We start from the raw sequence: 23,484 nt of genomic DNA on the forward strand, positions 1-23,484 counted from the left end.
GCAAGATGACCGGTACCCTGGATATCACTACTATCATTGCTATGCTAGTTGCTTCGTTCTATCGCTATGCTGCGTGACCTATCTTTTGCTCATCAAGCCTCCCAAATTGCCATGAAGCTCTAACCTTTGACACCCTTCCTAGCAAACCATTGTTTGGCCATGTTACCGCTTTGCTCAGCCCTCTTATAGCGTTGTTAGTTGCAGGTGAAGTTGAAGATTTCTCCATGGTGGATAGGACTTTGGTTGGGATATTACAATATCTCTTATATTATTAATGCATCTATATACTTGGTAAAGGGTGGAAGGCTCGGCCTTATGCCTGATGTTTTGTTCCACTCTTGCTTCCCTAGTTTCCATCATACCAGTGTTATGTTCCCGGATTTTGCGTTCCTTACGCGGTTGGGTGATTTATGGGACCCCCTTGACAGTTTGCTTTGAATAAAACTCCTCCAGCAATGCCCAACATTGGTTTTACCATTTGCCTCACCACCACCTACATTTCCCTTGGGAGTAATTAACCCAAGGGTCATCTTTATTACAGCCCCCCCGGGCCAATGCTTGTCTAAGTGTTGGTCTGAACCAGAGCCACTTGCAGCGCCACCTCGGGGAAACTCGAGGTCTGGTTTTAGTTGTACATAGTGTTCATCCGGTGTTGCCCTGAGAACGAGATATGTGCAGCTCCTATCGGGATTGTCGGCGCATCGGGCGGTCTTGCTGGTCTTGTTTTACCATTGTCGAAATGTCTTGTAAACCGGGATTCCGAGTCTGATCGGGTCTTCCTAGGAGAAGGTATATCCTTCGTTGATCGCGAGAGCTTGTCATGGGCTAAGTTGGGACACCCCTGCAGGGTATAATCTTTCGAAAGCCGCGCCTGCGGTTATAGGCAGATGGGAATTTGTTAATGTCCGGTTGTAGATAACTTGACACCAGATCCGAATTAAAACGCATCAACCGTGTGTGTAGCCGTGATGGTCTCTTTTCGGCAGAGTCCGGGAAGTGAACACGGTTTATGGGTTATGATTGACGTAAGTAGGAGTTCAGGATCACTTCTTGATCATTGCTAGCTTCACGACCGTTCCGCTTGCTCTCTTCTCGCTCTTATTTGCGTATGTTAGCCACCATATATGCTTAGTCGCTGCTGCAACCTCACCACTTTACACCTTCCGTTCCCATTAAGCTTTGCTAGTCTTGATACCCATGGTAATGGGATTGCTGAGTCCTCGTGGCTCACAGATTACTACAACAACAGTTGCAGGTACAGGTTATGCGATGATCATGACGCGAGAGCGATGTTTGCTTGTCTTGGAGTTCTTCTTCTGCTTCTTCTTCGATCAGGGGATAGGTTCCAGGTCGGCAGCCTGGGCTAGCAGGGTGGATGTCGTTTGAGTTTCTGTTTGTGGTTCATCCGTAGCCGGATGATGCTCTTATGTATTGTGATGTTGTATTCGAGTGGCATTGTATGCCTTATGTATGTATCCCCATTCTATTATGTAATGTTGATGTAATGATATCCACCTTACAAAAGCGTTTCAATATGCGGGTCTATCCTTGGTGGGACCTTCGAGTTCCTTTTGGATAGGGTCGCATATTGGGCGTGACAAGTTGGTATCAGAGCCTCGACCGAGCTTAGGAGCCCCCTTGATTGTTGGCCGTTGTTGAGTCTAGAAGAAAACTATTTTGAGTCTTAGGATTATATATATCGGAGAGTAGGTTTCTTTTTACTCCTCAGTCCCTTCGTCGCTCTGGTGAGGTCTCCTAACGTAGATGTTTTGACTTTCCTGTCCTCATATTGCACTAAATTTTTTTAGGATCACGCGGGTATCTTGGAATTGTTCCGATGGTTTTCTGATGAGAACATTGTTCTTGGTGCCTCTTGTCTATTATGTGGCATTGACCCGGGGTGTTGAGCTCCGAGGTGTTGTCGTCACAATTTTATCGTTACAGTTCTGGAATACCTGAGTTTTGCCGACATCGAAAATCTCTTTTATGCAGTTGTTGGTGAGATAACCTCGACGCCACCCAGTACTAGGGCGGGAGTTCGGGAGTATTGCCATAACTCGTATGACGGATGCTTTTCGAAGGTTGAGGTACACAATTTCCGGAGTTTTCTTGGTTATGTGTTGACGGATGGATACAACTGGATGTAGGGATTGTTAGTTTGGGTGAGATATATTGCTTCCCCTGTATCCCCAACACCAGATTGCATAACCAGAAAGTTTCAGGAGTTTATAGGTGGGAATTCAAGTAGCTCTAGTTTTATCTTTCCAACAGACACATGATACGATGTGGGATCTATCATATGTTTGTTTCCGGCTTATTTCTGCAAGCCAATCCTTTGTTTTGTTCTGAGTTGTGGTATTTGAGTTGCTTCAATGTCAAGTGTTGATTCCATACCTTTCAAGCGGTGTTCTCATATTTCTATGGGAGTACAAATCCTTCTTGTTTATCGAGATTGTCATGTCAATTCTTTTCCAAACCGGCGTGCTTCTCTTCAAGTGGATCCCATCATTTTTTCCCATCCGCAAGATCAATTCTACGTTTTCTCAACGGTGTTTATTTCATCTGTCCCAAGTTGTCTTTGTTTTTCCCCACCCTCCCACCCTTTTTATTCAAGGACTCATATATTTGAATCAAGTATCCATTTATTCCTGTGAAGTCTCTTCACTCTTTTCAATCAATGTTCTTATCCGGTGATTCTCAGGAAGATACTAACGGAGCTTCAAGTTCATCATTATTCATTCTCGTATTCTTTTCCGGTGGATTTAATTAAATCTTTCATTGTTGATCATATTCCTTTCCTCGTGTCAAATGCTTTCTCATGCCGGTGCACCTCTCAATCACTCACCTCTTGCTATTCATTTGTTCCGGAGTGTTGAAGATATCTTAGAAGATTTGTGTTTCCATTCTTAATCCATTCAATCTATTTGGAGATTGTTATCTCATTCAAGCCATTTAAATCAACTGGTGCAATCTCTCCTTAAGTGTTCAAGGGTGTTTCTTTTGAGTGGGCCCTAACCCACAGGTTTTTTCCCAGGATCTTACCTGACTCTTCTAATTCCCTCGGGGTGATTCTCAATTCTTTTCAAGTGTGACGTAAGAATGAATTTCATCAGTCAGATGCTTTTCCAAGATAGATTTCAAATCATTTTCCTTTGTTGCCTCAACCTCTTCGCTTTTCGTTTTCCCGGAGTATCTTAGTAATTTCGGTGGTGTTTCTCGTCGATCGCAGAAGAGTTTTCCTTTGAATCTTGTCTGTTCTCTCGAAGATTCGCGGTTCTAGCTTCTTGTTATCCTATCGAATTATTCTATTTGTCAGATATTCCTTTTCTTACCCATCCGGAGTATGTCAGAAGTTGATTTCTGTTTCTTTTCACCGGAGGCCATCTTTCCATAAGAATTCTTCGTCCTCATGTTTCAGCTACCGTTATCCAATTATCCCGGTGCTTCATTCAAGCGTTCTTTAATCAGCTCATGATCTCTTTGTTCTTTTGCGTCTAAATCCCCTCGAGCTTATTTGTTCTTCTAATTCTTCCCGGTGATTCATTCTCTTTCGTCAATCAATTTTCGAATTCTTACGGTGGTTCGTTCAAGATTATTTTTCCTTGATTATCATTTTTATTCATTCGTTCTTTTCAATCCTACCGGTGGTTCATGAAGACCTTCTCAAGTTTGCGACATGTCACTTATCAATCCTTTTCAATGAGAATAAGTAGTATGCCAAATCCATTGCTTGCCATCAATTTAATTTGATGAAGGATAAGCATACAATCAATCTTATTCTTATTTCCTCGAGGTGATTCAATTATTTTCTTCCAGAGATTGTTCATGATGAAGTAATTCTCGGTTCTAGTATTCATCTTTTCTTTCCGGAGTTCCAAGTTCTCTCGGTTATATCATCGCGAAGGTCCATCTAAATCATTGCAAGGCTTCACCTTGTGTTTCCAACTTCTTTTTCTTTTCATCATCCTCTTATTACCGAAGTTCTTCATGGAGGCTCTACATGATGATTCGTCAAGGATTCTTTTAATTCTTCAATTGTTCTTCAAGATTTTCTCTCGAAGCTAAGATCCGCCAAGCTATACTCAAAAATAAACATGGTGCTCAACACATCTTTTTTCTGAGGAGTTCAAGTATTCTTCTTCTTGCATTCTGAAGTGCAATTCTTTCTACCTTATTATTTGAGGTGGTGTTATGTCATTCCTGATAATTTTGAGTTCGTGTTTCTTGATTCACATGTTCTCAAGAATGAGGTATTTTAAATCCATCAATCCCTCCATTGGAGTTATCTTGTGTCATATTTCACCTAAAGCCTTCCATTGGGAATGTTGCTATTTGTGGTGCTTATCAATGATCCAAGTTATCTCTTTATCATCTTTGTGGATGAAGTATTCATCTCTTCGTCGATCTAAAGCAAGCAATTGTTTCCTTTAGCGGTCGGTTGTCACCTCATAGTCTTGAGATGTTTTCCATAAGCCCACTACACGCTTATTCTTTTCGTTGTTGGTTTTCCAACAACTACATTCAATCCTTCCTTTCAAGGATGCTTTCCAAGCTCATTTGTGGCAGAAGTTGGCATTTTCTTCTCCATTCTATTATTCCAATGATCTATCTTCTATTCTTTCTTCCGGAGGCATTCTGATGTTGCTCTTTTCACTCATCATCTTGTTTTGTCAAGATCATGTTCTTTTCCATGCTTATCCACTTAACCGGAGTGTTGTGTCTATCATTCCTCTTTTAACCGGAGTCTCATCCAAGTGCTTTCATTTTGCCAAGTTCAAATTATATTCCTTCCATGTTCAACCGGAGTGCTGCCCGAATTCTACCTCTCTCATCTTGTTTTAAACGGAGTGGTTTCGAATTCTATCTTGTCCATTAAACTCTTGGTTCATGTCTTTGCAACCTCCAAGTTCTCGCAATGTTCCTTGTTCCTCTTTTCTAACGGATTGTTTCCAATTTCGTTCAACTCTGTTGTGTTCTTCTTTCAACTTCTCCACCTCTCAAGGTTCATTGGTTTCACTCGTTTGTCAAAGAAGCAACTTAGTTTTACCTCTTCCCTTCCTCTTCCGTTTCTCTCCGGTGCCATCCTAGATCTCGGGACGAGATCCTCTCGTAGTGGTGGAGTGTTGTAACGCCCTAGATACAACTTTCCATATTCGTAACTCCAACTCCTGCCACTTCCGGCTATGTGATATGTAATTTCCTTCGTGGTTGGGGTTTTGTCTTTTGTTTTGCATTTTGTTCATGTCATGCATTTCATCTCATAGCATCATGTGCATTGCATCGGCTTTGTTTTCATAAAACCCGTATCGGCTCATAGTTGTCGCGTCCCCCCTTGCCTTTGTTGATCGTTTCGAGACCAACCGGGTTTCTCGAGTCCCTCTTGTCTGACCACCTAACCTCTCTGCACAACCACAGACCCCCTCTGTGCGCGCCCGAAAGTTGTCCCAAACCCGACCCGCTCTGTCGTTACCGTTGGATCTGGATCATCCCCAAAAATCCCGAAAACATCCCCGTTTTTCTTACTTGGACTCCCTACCTATATTTTTCTCGACCGTTCGATTTTAATCGGAGGGTCCATTTTGCCCCTAAGATAGTCCACCTAGCTACTTAAACAACCTAACCCTAAAAACTAGGATCTGTCCCATCCAATCCTCTTCCCCGCCGCCACTCTCTCGGGATCCCCATCCCACCAACCACCACAGCCCGAGCTCCACCTTGTTTTCCCCACCAGACCAATCCATCCCAGCCATTCCGATCCCCACGAAGGTCCTCCTCGCTTCCTGCCCGAGCGCTCCTCCCTGTGCGCTTCCTCTGATTCCCGAGGCCGAGCCGGCCCGTGCCCGCAACCCTCGCGCGAGCCGCGAGCTCTTCTGCCTGAGCTGGCGACCAACCCGTAGGCCGTGCCCTCCGGCGACCCCGCCATCGGCAACAACGACCAGGCCAGGACTCCCTCACCCTCTCCCTTGTCCTTCTTCCCTCTGTTTCCCTCCCCATCATCTCATCTCTCTCTTCCTCTGCTTCTTCTTGGAGGGACCGAATGAGTCAACCTTGACCTCAACCGCCATGGCCACCGCCCGTTCGTCACCCCGCTGCTGGATCCGGCCAGTTCCAGCCTGTCCCCGCCGGATCCGCGTCGTCCGCCTCGCCAGAGACCTCCTGCGCCGCGCCTGCTGGTCTCTGCCCTTGCATCGCGCCCCTGCTTCCATCTCCGTCGCCGCCGGCTGCATCGAGCAGCAACGAGCAAGTCGCTCGTCCCACGCCCGCTAGCATTGACCGAGCCACGTCAGCTCCAGGCTCGCAATCGCAGCAGGCATCAGGCCCAGCCGCATCGCGCTCCAGCAAGGCCCAGCCAGCGCCAGGAGGGCTCAGCCTCCTCCGCCGCCTGCCCGCACCCCCTCAGCCGCCAACACCGACTGGGCCAGGCCCATGGTGAGGCCGCCCCCAGCGCCCATGTCCTGTTTCGGCCTGTAGCTCTAATTTGGCCCGTGACTTGTTTTTTTTACTGTGCTGTGATTTTGTCATTAAATCCTGGACATGCTTATTACAGAAATGCCCCTGTTTTAAACTGCTAATAACTAAATAACCGTGCATCGGATTTAAACATGTCATATATGTAACTTGCTCAGTTTTTCATGCACTTTCATAATATGCCACTTTCATCCATGTTTAAATTGTCTAAAATGATGTTTGATTAAATTTGCTCAAATACCATGTTAAAATGATTTATTTCATAACTAAATAACCGTAGCTCCAAATTTAATAAACTTTATATGTAAATGGGGTGGAAAAATGCCTAGTTTAACATGGTGCACTTTATTTTCCTGTTTAACAACCTTAAAATATGGTTTAGGGCAGAACAGTACCAAATTCAAATATGCACATGGGGATTTTTCTGGAATTGTTGTTTGTTATCCCGGCCTCATTTAAACTTGCCTAGATAGGTATCTTAATTATGCTTCACCTCTTGCCATGTTTAACAACATCTAATATTGTTTGGTAGCTTAACCGAGATTAAACTAAATATGTCCATGTGGTGTTTCGTCAATATGCAACTCGTTGCATATTGAGCTCCACTTAACTTGTAGTATTGTTTGTTGCACTTTGCCATGTCATGCCTCTTTAAACCGGACATGCATCATACTTGTTTGTGCATCATGCCATGATTATGCTTGTGCATTTACCATGTTGTTTGTTTCTTTCCGGTGTTGCTTCTTAGTTCCGGTAATGTTGCGATTGTGAGGGTTCGTTCGACTGCTCCCGTTCGTCTTCTTCATGGACTCGTTCTTCTTCCTTCCGGGATTTCAGGCAAGATGACCGCTACCCTGGATCTCTCTACTATCATTGCTATGCTAGTTGCTTCGTTCTATCGCTATGCTGCGTGACCTATCTTTTGCTCATCAAGCCTCCCAAATTGCCATGAACCTCTAACCTTTGACACCCTTCCTAGCAAACCGTTGTTTGACTATGTTACCGCTTTGCTCAGCCCTCTTATAGCGTTGTTAGTTGAAGGTGAAGTTGAAGATTTCTCCATGGTGGATAGGATTTTGGTTGGGATATCACAATATCTCTTATACTATTAATGCATCTATATACTTGGTAAAGGGTGGAAGGCTCGGCCTTATGCCTGGTGTTTTGTTCCACTCTTGCTGCCCTAGTTTCCATCATACCGGTGTTATGTTCCCGGATTTTGCGTTCCTTACGCGGTTGGGTGTTTTGTGGGACCCCCTTGACAGTTTGCTTTGAATAAAACTCCTCCAGCAATGCCCAACATTGGTTTTACCATTTGCCTCACCACCACCTACATTTCCCTTGGGAGTAATTAACCCAAGGGTCATCTTTATTACAGCCCCCCCGGGCCAATGCTTGTCTAAGTGTTGGTCCGAACCAGATCCACTTGCAGCGCCACCTCGGGGAAACTTGAGGTCTGGTTTTAGTTGTACATAGTGTTCATTCGGTGTTGCCCTGAGAACGAGATATGTGCAGCTCCTATCGGGATTGTCGGCGCATCGGGCGGTCTTGCTGGTCTTGTTTTACCATTGTCGAAATGTCTTGTAAACCGGGATTCCGAGTCTGATTGGGTCTTCTTGGGAGAAGGTATATCCTTCGTTGATCGCGAGAGCTTGTCATGGGCTAAGTTGGGACACCCCTGCAGGGTATAATCTTTCGAAAGCCGTGCCTGCGGTTATAGGCAGATGGGAATTTGTTAATGTCCGGTTGTAGATAACTTGACACCAGATCTGAATTAAAACGCATCAACCGTGTGTGTAGCCGTGATGGTCTCTTTTCGGCGGAGTCCGGGAGGTGAACACGGTTTCTGGGTTATGATTGACGTAAGTAGGAGTTCAGGATCACTTCTTGATCATTGCTAGCTTCACGACCGTTCCGCTTGCTCTCTTCTCGCTCTTATTTGCGTATGTTAGCCACCATATATGCTTAGCCGCTGCTGCAACCTCACCACTTTACCCCTTCCTTTCCCATTAAGCTTTGCTAGTCTTGATACCCATGGTAATGGGATTGCTGAGTCCTCGTGGCTCACAGATTACTACAACAACAGTTGCAGGTACAGGCTATGCGATGATCATGACGCGAGAGCGATGTTTGCTTGTCTTGGAGTTCTTCTTCTGCTTCTTCTTCGATCAGGGGATAGGTTCCAGGTCGGCAGCCTGGGCTAGCAGGGTGGATGTCGTTTGAGTTTCTGTTTGTGGTTCATCCGTAGCCGGATGATGCTCTTATGTATTGTGATGTTGTATTTGAGTGGCATTGTATGCCTTATGTATGTATCCCCATTCTATTATGTAATGTTGATGTAATGATATCCACCTTGCAAAAGCGTTTCAATATGCGGGTCTATCCTTGGTGGGACCTTCGAGTTCCTTTTGGATAGGGTCGCATATTGGGCGTGACATAGATCAACTCTTGTAATACTCATATCATCAAGATCAATCAAGCAGGAAGTAGGGTATTACCTCCATAGAGAGGGCCCGAACCTGGGTAAACATTGTGTCCCCTACCTCCTGTTACCATTAGCCTTAGACACACAGTTTGGGACCCCCTACCCGAGATCCGCCGGTTTTGACACCGATAGCCGTGTCCTAAAGACATTAAAGGTATAAGAAGTTTGCTTGGTCATGCCGGTTTTTATAGGAGGTTCATTAAGAACTTCTCTAAAATTTCTAGGCCTGTTACTAATCTCTAACAAAAAGATATTCCTTTTGTCTTCGATGATGATTGTGTAGAAGCATTTGAAATACTTAAGAAAGCTTTGATTTCTGCACCTATTGTCCAGCCACTTGATTGGAATTTACCCTTTGAAATTATGTGCGATGCTAGTGATTATGCTGTAGGTGCTGTTCTAGGACAAATAGTTGATAAGAAACTAAATATTATTCAATATCCTAGTACAACTCTAGATAGTGCCCAGAGAAATTATGCTACTACTGAAAAATAATTTTTAGCAGTTGTATTTGCTTGTGATAAGTTTAGACCTTATATTGTTCATTCTAAAGTAATTGTTCACACTGATCATGCTGCTATTAAATATCTTATGGAAACGAAAGATGCTAAACCTAGACTTATTAGATGGGTTCTCTTGCTACAAGAATTTGATCTGCATATTACTGATAGAAAGGGAGCTGAGAACCCCGTTGCAGACAACTTGTCTAGGTTAGAGAATATTCTTGATGACCCACTACCTATTGATGATAGCTTTCCTGACGAACAGATAGCTGTCATAAATGCTTCTCGTACTGCTCCATGGTATGCTGATTATGCTAATTACATTGTTGCTAAATTTATACCACCTAGTTTCACGTACCAGCAAAAGAAAAAGTTTTTCTATGATTTAAGACATTACTTCTGGGATGACCCACACCTTTATGAAGGAATAGATGGTGTTATTAGATGTTGTATACCTGAGCATGAACAGGAACAGATCCTATGCAAGTGTCACTCTGAAGCTTGTGGAGGACACCACACTGGAGATAGAACTGCACATAAGGTATTGCAATTTGGCTTTTATTGGCCTACTCTCTTCAAAGATGCCCGTAAGTTTGTCTTGTCTTGTGATGAATGACAAAGAATTGGTAATATTATTAGACGTCAAGAAATGCCTATGAATTATTCTCTTGTCATTAAACCATTTGATGTTTGGGGCTTTGATTATATGGGACCGTTTCCTTCCTCTAATGGGTATACACATATTTTAGTTGTTGTTGTTACGTTACTAAGTGGGTAGAAGCTATTCCAACAAGTAGTGATGATCATAACACCTCTGTTAAGATCCTTAAAGAAGTTAATTTTTCGAGGTTTGGAGTCCCTAGATACCTAATGACTGATGGTGGTTCAAATTTTATTCATGGTGCCTTTCGTAAAATGCTTGCTAAGTATGATGTTAATTAATCTTAGAATTGCATCTCCACATCACCCACAGTCTAGTGGCCAAGTAGAACTGAGTAACAGAGAGCTTAAATCGATTTTGCAAAAGACTGTTAATAGATCTAGAAAGAATTGGTCCAAGAAACTTGATGATGCATTATGGGCCTATAGAACTGCATATAAAAATCCTATGGGTATGTCTCCATATAAAAATCCTATGGGTATGTCTCCATATAAAAATCCGTAGGAGGCGTAGGATGAAGATGGTCTCTCTCAAACAACCCTGCAACCAAATAACAAAGAGTCTCTTGTGTCCCCAACACACCCAATACAATGGCAAATTGTATAGGTGCACTAGTTCGGCGAAGAGATGGTGATACAAGTGCAATATGGATAGTAGATAAAGGTATTTGTAATCTGAAATTATGAAAACAGCAAGGTAGCGAGCGATAAAAGTGAGCGTAAACGGTATTGCAATGATAGGAAACAAGGCCTAGGGTTCATACTTTAACTAGTGCAAGTTCTCTCAACAATAATAACATAGATAGATCATATAACAAGCCCACAACATGCAACAAAGAGTCACTCCAAAGCCACTAATAGCGGAGAACAAACGTAGAGATTATGGTAGGGTACGAAACCACCTCAAAGTTATCCTTTCTGTTCTATCTATTCAAGAGTTCGTAGTAGAATAACATAAAGCTATTCTTTCTGCTCAATCCATCATAGAGTTCATACTAGAATAACACCTTAAGACACAAATCAACCAAAACCCTAATGTCACCTAGATACTCCATTGTCACCTCAAGTATCCGTGGGCATGATTATACGATATGCATCACACAATCTCAGATTCATCTATTCAACCAACACAAAGTACTTCAAAGAGTGCCCCAAAGCTACTACCAGAGAGTCAAGAACATGTGCCAACCCCTATGCATAGGTTCCCAATGTCACGAAACCCACAAGTTGATCACCAAAACATACATCAAGTGGATCAATAGAATAACCCATTGTAACCACGGTTATCCCACGCAAGACATACATCAAGTGTTCTCATAAAAGACTCAATCCAATAAGATAACTTCAAAGGGGAAACTCAATTCATCACAAGAGAGTAGAGGGGGAGAAACATCATAAGATCCAACTACAATAGCAAAGCTCGGGATACATCAAGATCGTGCCATAGAGGGAACATGAGAGAGAACACGAGAGAGAGAGAGAGAGAGATCAAACACATAGCTACTGGTACATACCCTCAGCCCCGAGGGTGAACTACTCCCTCCTCGTCATGGATAGTGCTGGGATGATGAAGATGGCCACCGGTGATGGATCCCCCCTCCGGTAGGGTGCCGGGAAGGGCTCCCGAGAGGTTTTTGGTGGCTACAGAGGCTTGTAGCGGCGGAACTCCCGATCTATCTTCTGTTCTGGAAGTTTACGTAGGTATATATGGGTGCAGGGGGTACGTTGGTGGAGCTACGGGGGGCCCATGAGGCAGGGGGCGCGCCCTAGGGGGGGTGGGCGCGCCCCCCACCCTCATGAGCACCTGCCGTATCTCCTGACATGCACTCCAAGTCCATCGGGTGGCTTTCCTTCGAAAATTAACTTCTCCAGTTGATTTCGTTCCGTTTTGACTCCGTCTGATATTCCTTTTCCTCGAAACACTGAAATAGGCATAAAGTGGCAAATCTAGGCTGGGCCTCCGCTTAATAGGTTAGTCCCAAAAATAATATAAAAGTGTATAATAAAGCCAATAATCATTCAAAACACAAAGTAATATAGCATGAATGCTTCATAAATTATAGATACGTTGGAGACGTATCAACATCCCCAAGCTTAATTCCTACTCGTCCTCGAGTAGGTAAATGATAAAGAAAGAATTTATGAAGTGTGAATGCTAGAGGTGCACAAGTTTGATCAATGATAATTTCAATCACCTTTTCTAGCATGATAATATGCCATAACACTAGTTCATCTCATAAAACTTTTCACGAACTAGTAACAAGCAATTCACATGTTAAAGCATAGACCATAAACTTTCTTGAAAACTAGCAAACTTCATTCTTAGTCTTCAAAACAATTGCAATTCATCTTATTTTCAGGAATAGCGAACTCCACATACTCAACTATCATATAGTCTTCTACAATTGCTAACACTCACGCAATACTTGTGGTTATGAAGTTTTAGTCAGACACAGAGAAAGATTGGGGCTTATAATGTTGCCTCCAAACGTATTCACCTTTGGGTGATGTCAACAATAATAGTTCATGCTAACGTACATCCAATTGGATATATATATATATCAGGATCACCCCACCACAAAGTGCTTGCCAAAGGATAAAATGAAAAAGGAAAAGGTGAAGACCACCTTGACTCTTGCATAAAGTAAAAGATAGGCCCTTCGTAGAGGGAAGCAGGGATTTGCAGAGGTGCCAGAGCTCGATTTTTTAAAATAGAGATAAATAATTTTGAGTGGTATGATCTCATTGTCAACATAACAACCAAAAGTTCCCAATATCTTCCATACTACATACATTACAGGCGGTTCCCACGCAGAATGGTAAAAGTTTATACTCCCCCAACCACCAACAAGCATCAATCCATGGCTTGCTCGAAACAACGGGTGCCTCCAACTAACAACAATCCTGGGGGAGTTTTGTTTAATTATTTTGATTTGATTTTGATATTTTTGATCATGGGACTGGGCATCCTGGTTACCGCCACTTTCTCGTGAATGAGGAGCAGAGTCCACTCCTCTTGAGAATAACCCACCTAGCATGGAAGACACTGACAGCCCCTAGTTGCTACACGAGCAATTCGGGCATACAAAACAGATTATAATTTGAAGGTTTAGAGTTTGGCACATGCAAATTTACTTGGAACGGTACCGCATATAGGTAGGTATGGTGGACACTCATGGCAAAAACTGCGTTTAAGGATAATGGATGCACAAGCAGTATTCCCGCTTAGTACAGATATTTAGGCTAGCAAGGGGAGAAAGGCAAGCTCAACATGTTTGAATGATCCATGACAATATACTTTAACTGAGATGCGAGAAAACATAACCCATTACATTGTCTTCCTTGTCCAACATCAACTCTTTAGAATGTCATACTTAATGAGTGCTCACAATTATAAAAGATGTCTATGATAATATATTTATATGTGAAATCTCTCTTCCTTCAATATTCTTTCATGAATTGTTCAAATGACCAATACAATGCTTGCTAACCGTTAATAAATTTACAACCTCTACCTCTTAGATGTGAAGTCATTAGTCCCCATGGGATAAATGAAACATATATAATTTCAGATTTATGACATTCCACTCATTCAACCATTTACTCATAGGATATAAGTGAAGCACACAAGTAAATGACAAACTACTCCAAAAAGATAAAAGTGAGGATCAATGAGTAGCTAAATAATTATGAAACTATGTGAAGACTCTCTCTCATTTAAGAATTTCAGATCTTGGTATTGTATTCAAGCAGCAAGAAAAATAAAATAAAATGACATTGCAAGGATAGCATAGATCATGTGAAGAAGCAAAAACTTAGGCTCAACCGATACTAACCGATAGTTGTTGAAGAAGAAAAGGTGGGATACCTACCGGGGCATCCCCAAGATTAGATCCTTGAGACTTCTTGAAATATTATCTTGGGGTGCCTTTGGCATCCCCAAGCTTGAACTTTTGTGTCTCCTTAATGCCTCTCATATCATGGTTTCTCTTTTTATCAAAAGTTTCATCCACAACAAACTCAACAAGAACTCATGAAATAGGTTAGTATAAACCAATGCAAAACCATATCATCTTCTACTGTAACAAATCACTAAAATTATTATTCAACATTGAATACTAAATGTCTCTGTATATTTAATACGCCTATCCTCAAATAGAATCATTAAACAAGCAAACATATGCAAACAATGCAACCATAACAGCAATCTGCCAAAACAGTACAGTCTGTAAAGAATGCAAGAGTAACAATACTTCCCTGACTCCAAAAATTATGAACTAAAATTCCCACTGTGATAAATTTATCATATCTTAATATGCAAAAATATTCAATGTTATATCATTCTCTGACTTTTCTAGGGAATTTTTGCAACAGCGGTAAACTTTCTGTTTTCAAACAGCAACATGTATAATAGCAAAATAACCATGGAAAAGGCTATCCTTGACTTTTTTTATTGAAACTAAAGATGCAAAGCATTATTCTAACTAACAGCAAGCAAAAACTAACAAGATAAAATGACGCTCCAAGCAAAACACTTATCATGTGGCGAATAAAAATATAGCTCCAAGTAAAGTTACCGATGAATGAAGACGAAAGAGGGGATGCCATCCGGGGCATCCCCAAGCTTAGGCTCTTGGTTGTCCTTGAATATTACCTTGGGGTGACTTGGGAATCCCAAAGCTTAGGCTCTTGCCACTCCTTATTCCATAGTCCATCGAATCCTTACCCAAAACCTGAAAACTTCAACCACACAAAACTCAACACAAAACTCGTAAGCTCCGTTAGTATAAGAAAATAAAACCACCACTTAGGTACTGTAATGAACTCATTCTAAATTCATATTGGTGTAATATCTACTGTATTATAACTTCTCTATGGTTCATACCCTCCGATACTACTCATAGATGCATCAAAATTAGCAAACAACACAATGAAAACAGAATCTGTCAAAAACAGAACAGTCTGTAGTAATCCGTATCAAACGTATAATTCTGGAACCCCAAAAATTATGAAATAAATTGCTTGACCTAATCAATGTATCTATTAATCAACTGAAAAATAATCAACCTAAAATCACTCTCCAGTAAAAAATGGCAGCTAATCTCGTGAGCGCAAAAGTTTCTATTTTCTACAGCAAGATCATATAAACTTCACCCAAGTCTTCCCAAAGGTTCTACTTGACACTTTATTGAAACAAAAGCTATAAAACATGATTACTACAGTAGAATAATCATTTGGACACACAAAAACAGTAATGGTAAATATTGGGTTGTCTCCCAACAAGCGCTTTTCTTTAATGCCTTTTTAGCTAGGCATGATGATGGCAATGATGCTCACATAAGAGATAAGAATTGAAACATAACGGGAGCATCATGAAGCATATGACTAGCACATTTAAGCCTAACCCACTTACTATGCATAGGGATTTTGTGAGCAAACAACTTATGGGAACAATACTTAACTAGCATAGGATGGCAAAACAAGCATAACTTCAAGATTTTCAACACATAGAGAGGAAACTTGACATTATTGCAACTCCTACAAGCATATGTTTCTCTCTCATAATAGTTTTCAGTAGCATCATGAATGAATTCAACAATATAACCAGCAACTAAAGCATTCTTTTCATGATCTACTAGCATAGAAAATTTACTACTCTCCACATAAACAAAATTCTTCTCATTCGGAATAGTAGGAGTATCATAAGAGACTTGAACACTAAAAATTGTTTCCACATTAAAAGAGTAATGTTCAAAAAAAGGGTAATCATAATTATGACAAGTTTTATAAATATAATAATCACTACTTTTTATACCATAAGTTTCATCACAATAATCATCATAAGTAGCAAGTTCGTTCTCATCATAATAGATTGAAACCTCTCCCAAGATAGTGGAATCACTAAATAAAGTTGACACTCTTCCAAATCCACTTTCATATTCATCACAAATAGATTCAACATCCTCCAAAATAGTGGGATCACTACTTCCTAAAGTTGACACTCTTCCAAACACACTTTCATCAATATAATCATCATAGGTAGGAGGCATGCTATCATCATAACAACTTTGCATATCAAAACTTGGGATGCTAAAAATATCATCTTCATTAAACGTAGAATCCCCGAGCTTGGGACAAACATTAATTTCAGCAAGTATATTCTCAAATATTTCATACTCATCAAACATAGCTTCCCCAAGCTTGGGCCCTTTCATATCATAAGCATAATCACTCTCATCATTAAAAATATGGATAGCACCAATAGTATAGCAATTATCATCATCACAAGTAGTAGTAAGAGCAACATCATTTGGGAGGGATACCTTTTTACCTTTGTTGCTACTTCTTTTCTTTTTCTTCTTTACATTATGTGTAGGTTCAACCTTCCTCTTTGAGCTCATTATTGATGAGATTGGTTGAATAGGAAGCTCCTCTTCGTTACCTGATTCATCATGAGAAATAATAGGAGGATATTGGGAAGTCTCTTCCCTTTCATTAGTATTCTCATCATATTCTATTTGTTTTCTTTTCTTTATGTAATTGGCAATCTAAGGATTTTCAATGCAATTCACCGCACAATACATATAAATTTCCTCTAGATCAAAACCAAGAAGTTTATAACGGGCAAAATCTGGGAGATAGTTGGTTATACATTTCATTTCTTCATACCCCATAAGAAAAATAAGTTCATTATAATGTGCAAGGGAAATCAATAAATCACAATTTTTGGATACGATTAGATCATGAAACAATTTGCATCGGATAGCTAAATGACCACTTTCATTGCAAAGTCCACAAGTACGGCCAAGATAATTTAAATCTTCAACACAAACATCTAGCCTTTCTTGCAACAATTTAGTTTCTAAGTACTTATGCCTCTTGCAATATCTATCTTCCCTATTTGGTGTGTTCATGCAAATCCAATCTACTCCACAAAAATCAACATGCTTATAGGAGACATTTTCATCATAAGTAGTACAATCATCATTAGTACTATGGATGTTCAAAGAATTCGTACTAACAACATTGCAATCATGCTCATCATTCACATATTTTATGCCAAGCATTCTATGTAATTCTTCTTCAAGCACTTGAGCACAATTTTCCTTTCCATCATTCTCACGAAAGATATTAAAAAGATGAAGCGTATGAGACAAACTCAATTCCATTTTTTTGTAGTTTTCTTTTATAAACTAAACTAGTGATAAAAACAAGAAACAAAAATATTCGATTGCAAGATCTAAAGATATACCTTCAAGCGCTAGCCTCCCAGGCAACGGCGCCAGAAACTGCTTGATGTCTACTACACAACCTTCTTCTTGTAGACGTTGTTGGGCCTGCAAGTGCACAGGTTTGTAGGATAGTAGCAAATTTCCCTCAAGTGGATGACCTAAGGTTTATCAATCCGTAGGAGGCGTAGGATGAAGATGGTCTCTCTCAAACAACCCTGCAACCAAATAACAAAGAGTCTCTTGTGTCCCCAACACACCCAATACAATGGCAAATTGTATAGGTGCACTAGTTCGGCAAAGAGATGGTGATACAAGTGCAATATGGATAGTAGATAAAGGTATTTGTAATCTTAAATTATAAAAACAGCAAGGTAGCGAGCGATAAAATGAGCGTAAATGGTATTGCAATGATAGTAAACAAGGCCTAGGGTTCATACTTTCACTAGTGCAAGTTCTCTCAACAATAATAACATAGATAGATCATATAACAAGCCCTCAACATGCAACAAAGAGTCACTCCAAAGCCACTAATATCGGAGAACAAACGTAGAGATTATGGTAGGGTACGGAACCACCTCAAAATTATCCTTTCTATTCTATCTATTCAAGAGTTCGTAGTAAAATAACATAAAGCTATTCTTTCCGCTCAATCCATCATAGAATTCATACTAGAATAACACCTTAAGACACAAATCAACCAAAACCCTAATGTCACCTCAAGTATCCGTGGGCTTGATTATACAATATGCATCACACAATCTTAGATTCATCTATTCAACCAACACAAAGTACTTCAAAGGGTGCCCCACAGCTACTACCGGAGAGTCTAGAACGTGTGCCAAGCCCTATGCATAGGTTCCCAATGTCACGAAACCCGCAAGTTGATCACCAAAACATACATCATGTGGATCAATAGAATAACCCATTGTCACCACGGTTATCCCACACAAGACATACATCAAGTGTTCTCATAAAAGACTCAATCCGATAAGATAACTCCGAAGGGGAAACTCAATTCATCACAAGAGAGTAGAGGGGGAGAAACATCATAAGATCCAACTACAATAGCAAAGCTCGGGATACATCAAGATCGTGCCATAGAGGGAACACGAGAGAGGACACGAGAGAGAGAGATCAAACACATAGCTACTGGTACATACCCTCAGCCCCGAGGGTGAACTACTCCCTCCTCATCATGGATAGCGCTGGGATGATGAAGATGGCCACCGGTGATGGATCCCCCCTCCGGTAGGGTGCCGGGAAGGGCTCCCGAGAGGTTTTTGGTGGCTACAGAGGCTTGCAGCGGCGGAACTCCCGATCTATCTTGTGTTCTGGAAGTTTTACGATACATAGGTATATATGGGTGCAGGGGGTACGTCGGTGGAGCTACGGGGGCCCCACGAGGCAGGGGGCGCGCCCTAGGGGGGTGGGCATGCCCCCCACCCTCGTGAGCACCTCCCGTATCTCCTGACGTGCACTCCAAGTCCATCGGGTGGCTTTCCTTCCAAAAATAACTTCTCCAGTTGATTTCGTTCCATTTTGACTCCGTCTGATATTCCTTTTCCTCGAAACAATGAAATAGGGATAAAACAGCAAATCTGGGCTGGGCCTCCGGTTAATAGGTTAGTCCCAAAAATAATATAAAAGTGTATAATAAAGCCCATAATTATTCAAAATACAAATTAATATAGCATGAATGTTTCATAAATTATAGATACGTTGGAGACGTATCAGTGATTATGTGTTGCTTTTCAACTCTCATTTAAGATTTTTTGCAGGAAAACTCCTCTCTAAATGGGAAGGTCCTTACATTATCAAGGAGGTCTATCGTTCTGGTGCCATAAAAATCAACAACTTCGAAGGCACAAATCCGAAGGTGGTGAACGGTCAAAGAATCAAACATTATATCTCAGGTAATCCCATAAATGATGAAGATAATGTTATTGAAACCGTGACCCCGGAGGAGTACATAAGGGACACTTTCTAGAACGTTTCAAACTCCGAAAAGGAATAGGTGCATCGTACGTTAAGTAAACCGACTCCAAAATAGTTCTAATAGCAATTTTTCTCTATTTTGGAATATTTAAGAAAATAGGAAAATAAGAAGTAGTCCAGGAAGGACACGAGGCGTCCACGAGGGTGGAGGGTGCGCCCTACCCCCTGGGCCGCCCCCTGCCTCGTGGGCACCTCGTGTGCTCTCCGGACTCCATTTTCTTGCATGATACTTCTCTTGGTCGGTAAAAATTCATTATATAATCTCCTAAAGGTTTTGACCACCGTATCACGCAAATATCCTCTGTTTTTGTTTTGAGCTGTTTCTGCGGCAGATTTAGAGCAAGATGTCTTCTCAAGAGTCAGTCGGGGAGAGGCGGGTGTCTCATCCAACACCGGGTCCAGGAGCAAACATCGATGCCTATCACTTCGGGCCATCAACGGAGGAGGAGATGGAGGCCGACTTGAAAAGGATAGATGCCATGGAGGAGGATCAAGAAGTTACTTCTCGTTTCCGAGCCGGATTCACGATGGGGGAACTACAGAGCTCAGCTATTCCAAACTCGGTCATCCCTTCCAATGTTAGATTTCTTTCTTATGAAAATATTAAAAAGAGTGTCACTTGTTCCCCCGCAGCTATGTAAAATCCATGGGTGAAAGGAGCTTTAGCCATCATGGGTAAGCTCCATAAGGAAATAATGGGCCTCAAGCAGCAAGTCAATAAGCTCGACAAGGAGAATCATATCCTGAGGGGCATCATCGCCAAGAATATCACACCATCACCTCCGAAGAAAGAGACATAATCACATGGGTATGGGCACTCCCCTTGGCAGCTGCCAAGCTTGGGGGAGTTGCCCCGGTATCGTATCACCATCACACTCCTATCTTTACCGTTTTTCTCAGTTCGTTCCTTTTAGTAATATATTGATCTAGGAGAATAAAGTTTTGGTATGATTTAGTTTTGAGTTTTGCCTTATGATCCTTCTATGTAATTAAGTCCGTGAGCTATATAATAAAGATTAGTCTTGAGTCAAGGGCTTTGCTATCTTTCTATGATCTTGAGGGAATAAAAGAAAAAGAAAGAATAAAAAGAAATAAAAGAGTTCATATTGATCTTGTGGAGAGTACTGACTTCACATATAAAGAGTATGATGAATGAAAGTTGTTGACGGTTGACAAACATAGTTTTGGTCATCGTTGCAATTAATAGGAAGTAATAAAGAAAGAGAGGTTCTCACATATAAATATACTATCTTGGACATCTTTTATGATTATGAGCACTCATTAAAATATGACATGCTAAAGAGTTGATGTTGGACAAGGAAGACAATGTAATGGGTTATGTTTTCTTATATCCGAAATAAAGTATATTGTCATGGATCATCCAACATGTTGAGCTTGCCCTTCCCCCTCACGCTAGCGAAATTCTTTGCACCAAGTAGAGATACTACTTGTGCTTCCAAATATCCTTAAACCCAGTTTTGCCATGAGAGTCCACCATATCTACCTATGGATTGAGTAAGATCCTTCAAGTAAGTTGTCATGTTGCATGCAATAAAAATTGCTCTCTAAATATGTATGACTTATTAGTGTGGAGAAAATTAGCTTTATACGATCTTGTGATATGGAAACAATAAAAGCGATGGACTGCATAATAAAGGTCCATATCATAAGTGGCAATATAAAGTGACGTTCTTTTGCATTAAGATTTCATGCATCCAACCATAAAAGCACATGACAACCTCTGCTTCCCTCTGCAAAGGGCCTATCTTTTACTTTTGTCTTATACCTTTTACTAGGGTCATGGTGGTCTTCACCTTTCCTTTTTATATTTGATGCTTTGGCAAGCACCTTGTGTTGGAAAGATCCTGATATATATATCCAATTGGATGTAAGTTAGCATGAACTATTATTGTTGACATAACCCTCGAGGTAAAAGGATGGGAGGCAACACTCTAAGCCCCTATCTTTCTTTGTGTTTGATTGAAACTTCATACCCATAAGTATTGCGTGAGTGTTAGCAATTGTGAAAGAATAAATGATAGTTGAGTATGTGGACTTGCTGAAAAGCTCTTATATTGACTCATTGCAATGTTATGATAAATTGCAATTGCCTCAATGACCGAGATCATAGTTTGTTGGTTCTCATTGAAGTTTCTGATTAATACTTGACATTGTGGATAGATTATTACTTGAGCATAAGAAATCATATGACAATATATATATATATATATATATATATATATATATATATATATATATATATATGTTGCTGTTGTAAGAATGACCATGATGCCGTCATGTCCGTATTTTATTTTATCGACACATCTATCTCTAAACATGTGGACATATTTTTCGTTATCGGCTTCCGCTTGAGGACAAGCGAGGTCTAAGCTTGGGGGAGTTGATACATCCATTTTGCACCATGCTTTTATATCGATATTTATTGCATTATGGGCTGTTATTACATGTTATATCACAATACTTATGCATATTCTTTCTTATTTTACAAGGTTTACATGAAGAGGGAGAATGCCGGCAGCTGGAATTCTGGGCTGGAAAAGGAGCAAATATTAGAGACCTATTCTGTACAACTCCAAAAGTCCTGAAACTCCACGGAAGTTATTTTTGGAATTAATAAAAAATAATGAGCGAAGAAAATACCTGAGGGGGGCCACCCTCCGTCCACGAGGGTGGAGGGCGCGCCCTACACCCTAGGTGCGCCCCCTGCCTCGTGGGCCCCCTGGCAGGCCTCCGGTGCCCATCTTCTGCTATATGAAGTCTTTTACCCTGGGAAAATCACAAGCAAGCTTTCGGGACGAGACACAGCCGCCACGAGGCGGAACCTTGCAGGAACCAATCTAGGGATCCGGCGGAGCTGTTCTGCGAGGGAAACATCCCTCCGGGAGGGGGAAATCATCACCATCATCATCACCATCGATCCTCTCATCGGGAGGGGGTCAATCTCCATAAACATCTTCACCAGCACCATCTCCTCTCAAACCCTAGTTCATCTCTTGTATCCAATCTTTGTCCCAAAACCTCAGATTGGTACCTGTGGGTTGCTAGTAGTGTTGATTACTCCTTGTAGTTGATGCTGGTTGGTTTATTCGGTGGAAGATTGTATGTTCAGATCCTATATGCATAGTAATACCCCTCTGATTATGAACATGAATATGATTTGTGAGTAGTTACGTTTGTTTTTGAGGACATGGGAGAAGTCTTGCTATAAGTAGTCATGTGATTTGGTATTCGTTTGATATTTTGATGAGATGTATGTTGTCTCTCTCCTATTGTGTTATGTGAACGTCAACTACATGACACTTCACCATTGTTTGGGCCTAGATGAAGGCATTGGGAAGTAAGAAGTAGATGATGGGTTGCTAAAGTGACAGAAGCTTAAACCCTAGTTTATGAGTTGCTTCGTAAGGGGCTGATTTGGATCCATATGTTTCATGCTATGGTTAGTGTAAGTGCATCTAGTGCAACCCCTTGTTGGTTTTGGAGAATTGACGACAAACTTGGTTGAGGGACTAGTGTGTTTGTGAGAATTGCAGGATAACAGAGGTAGTTGTCCCATATTGATTCGGTTTACCTACCAGAGATGACCCCTAAAAATGTGTGAAGACATTGAAGACAATGGTGGTCTATGAAGACATTCACATTGAAGACTATGACAGGAGAAGACATCGCGTGAAGACTATGGAGTGCGCAGACATAGTTGTTTTGTAGTTTCCTTTTCTTCTTTGTTGAGCCATAGGAACCACCGTACTATTAAGTGGGGTCCAAGTGAACAAAGTCAGAGTGACTGATGTGATTCTCAACCAAATCCTATGTCTTCGAGCAAAGACAATGAGAGCAAATCTTGTCCAGAGCTGGATGAGTCAACTTTACTTTTAGCCCAAGTCAAGCTGTCGCGTGTGTTTGAAATCTGACCGTTGGACACATGTCAGTTCCTTAGTGACCCAGGGTCATTTCAGACAAATCAGGCTGGGTTGCCTCCTGGCTATAAATAGCCCACCCCCTACACCATAAATTGGTGGCTGCTCAGAGTTAGTGCACGGCTTTTGTCGCTTGAGAGCAACCCACCTCTGAACCCTTTGAGAGAGAATCCTTGCAAGGACAAAGCCCAAAACACCCAGAG

The sequence above is a fragment of the Triticum dicoccoides genome, chromosome 2B (assembly GCF_002162155.2).
Source record: "Triticum dicoccoides isolate Atlit2015 ecotype Zavitan chromosome 2B, WEW_v2.0, whole genome shotgun sequence".
Taxonomy (NCBI): domain Eukaryota; kingdom Viridiplantae; phylum Streptophyta; class Magnoliopsida; order Poales; family Poaceae; genus Triticum; species Triticum dicoccoides.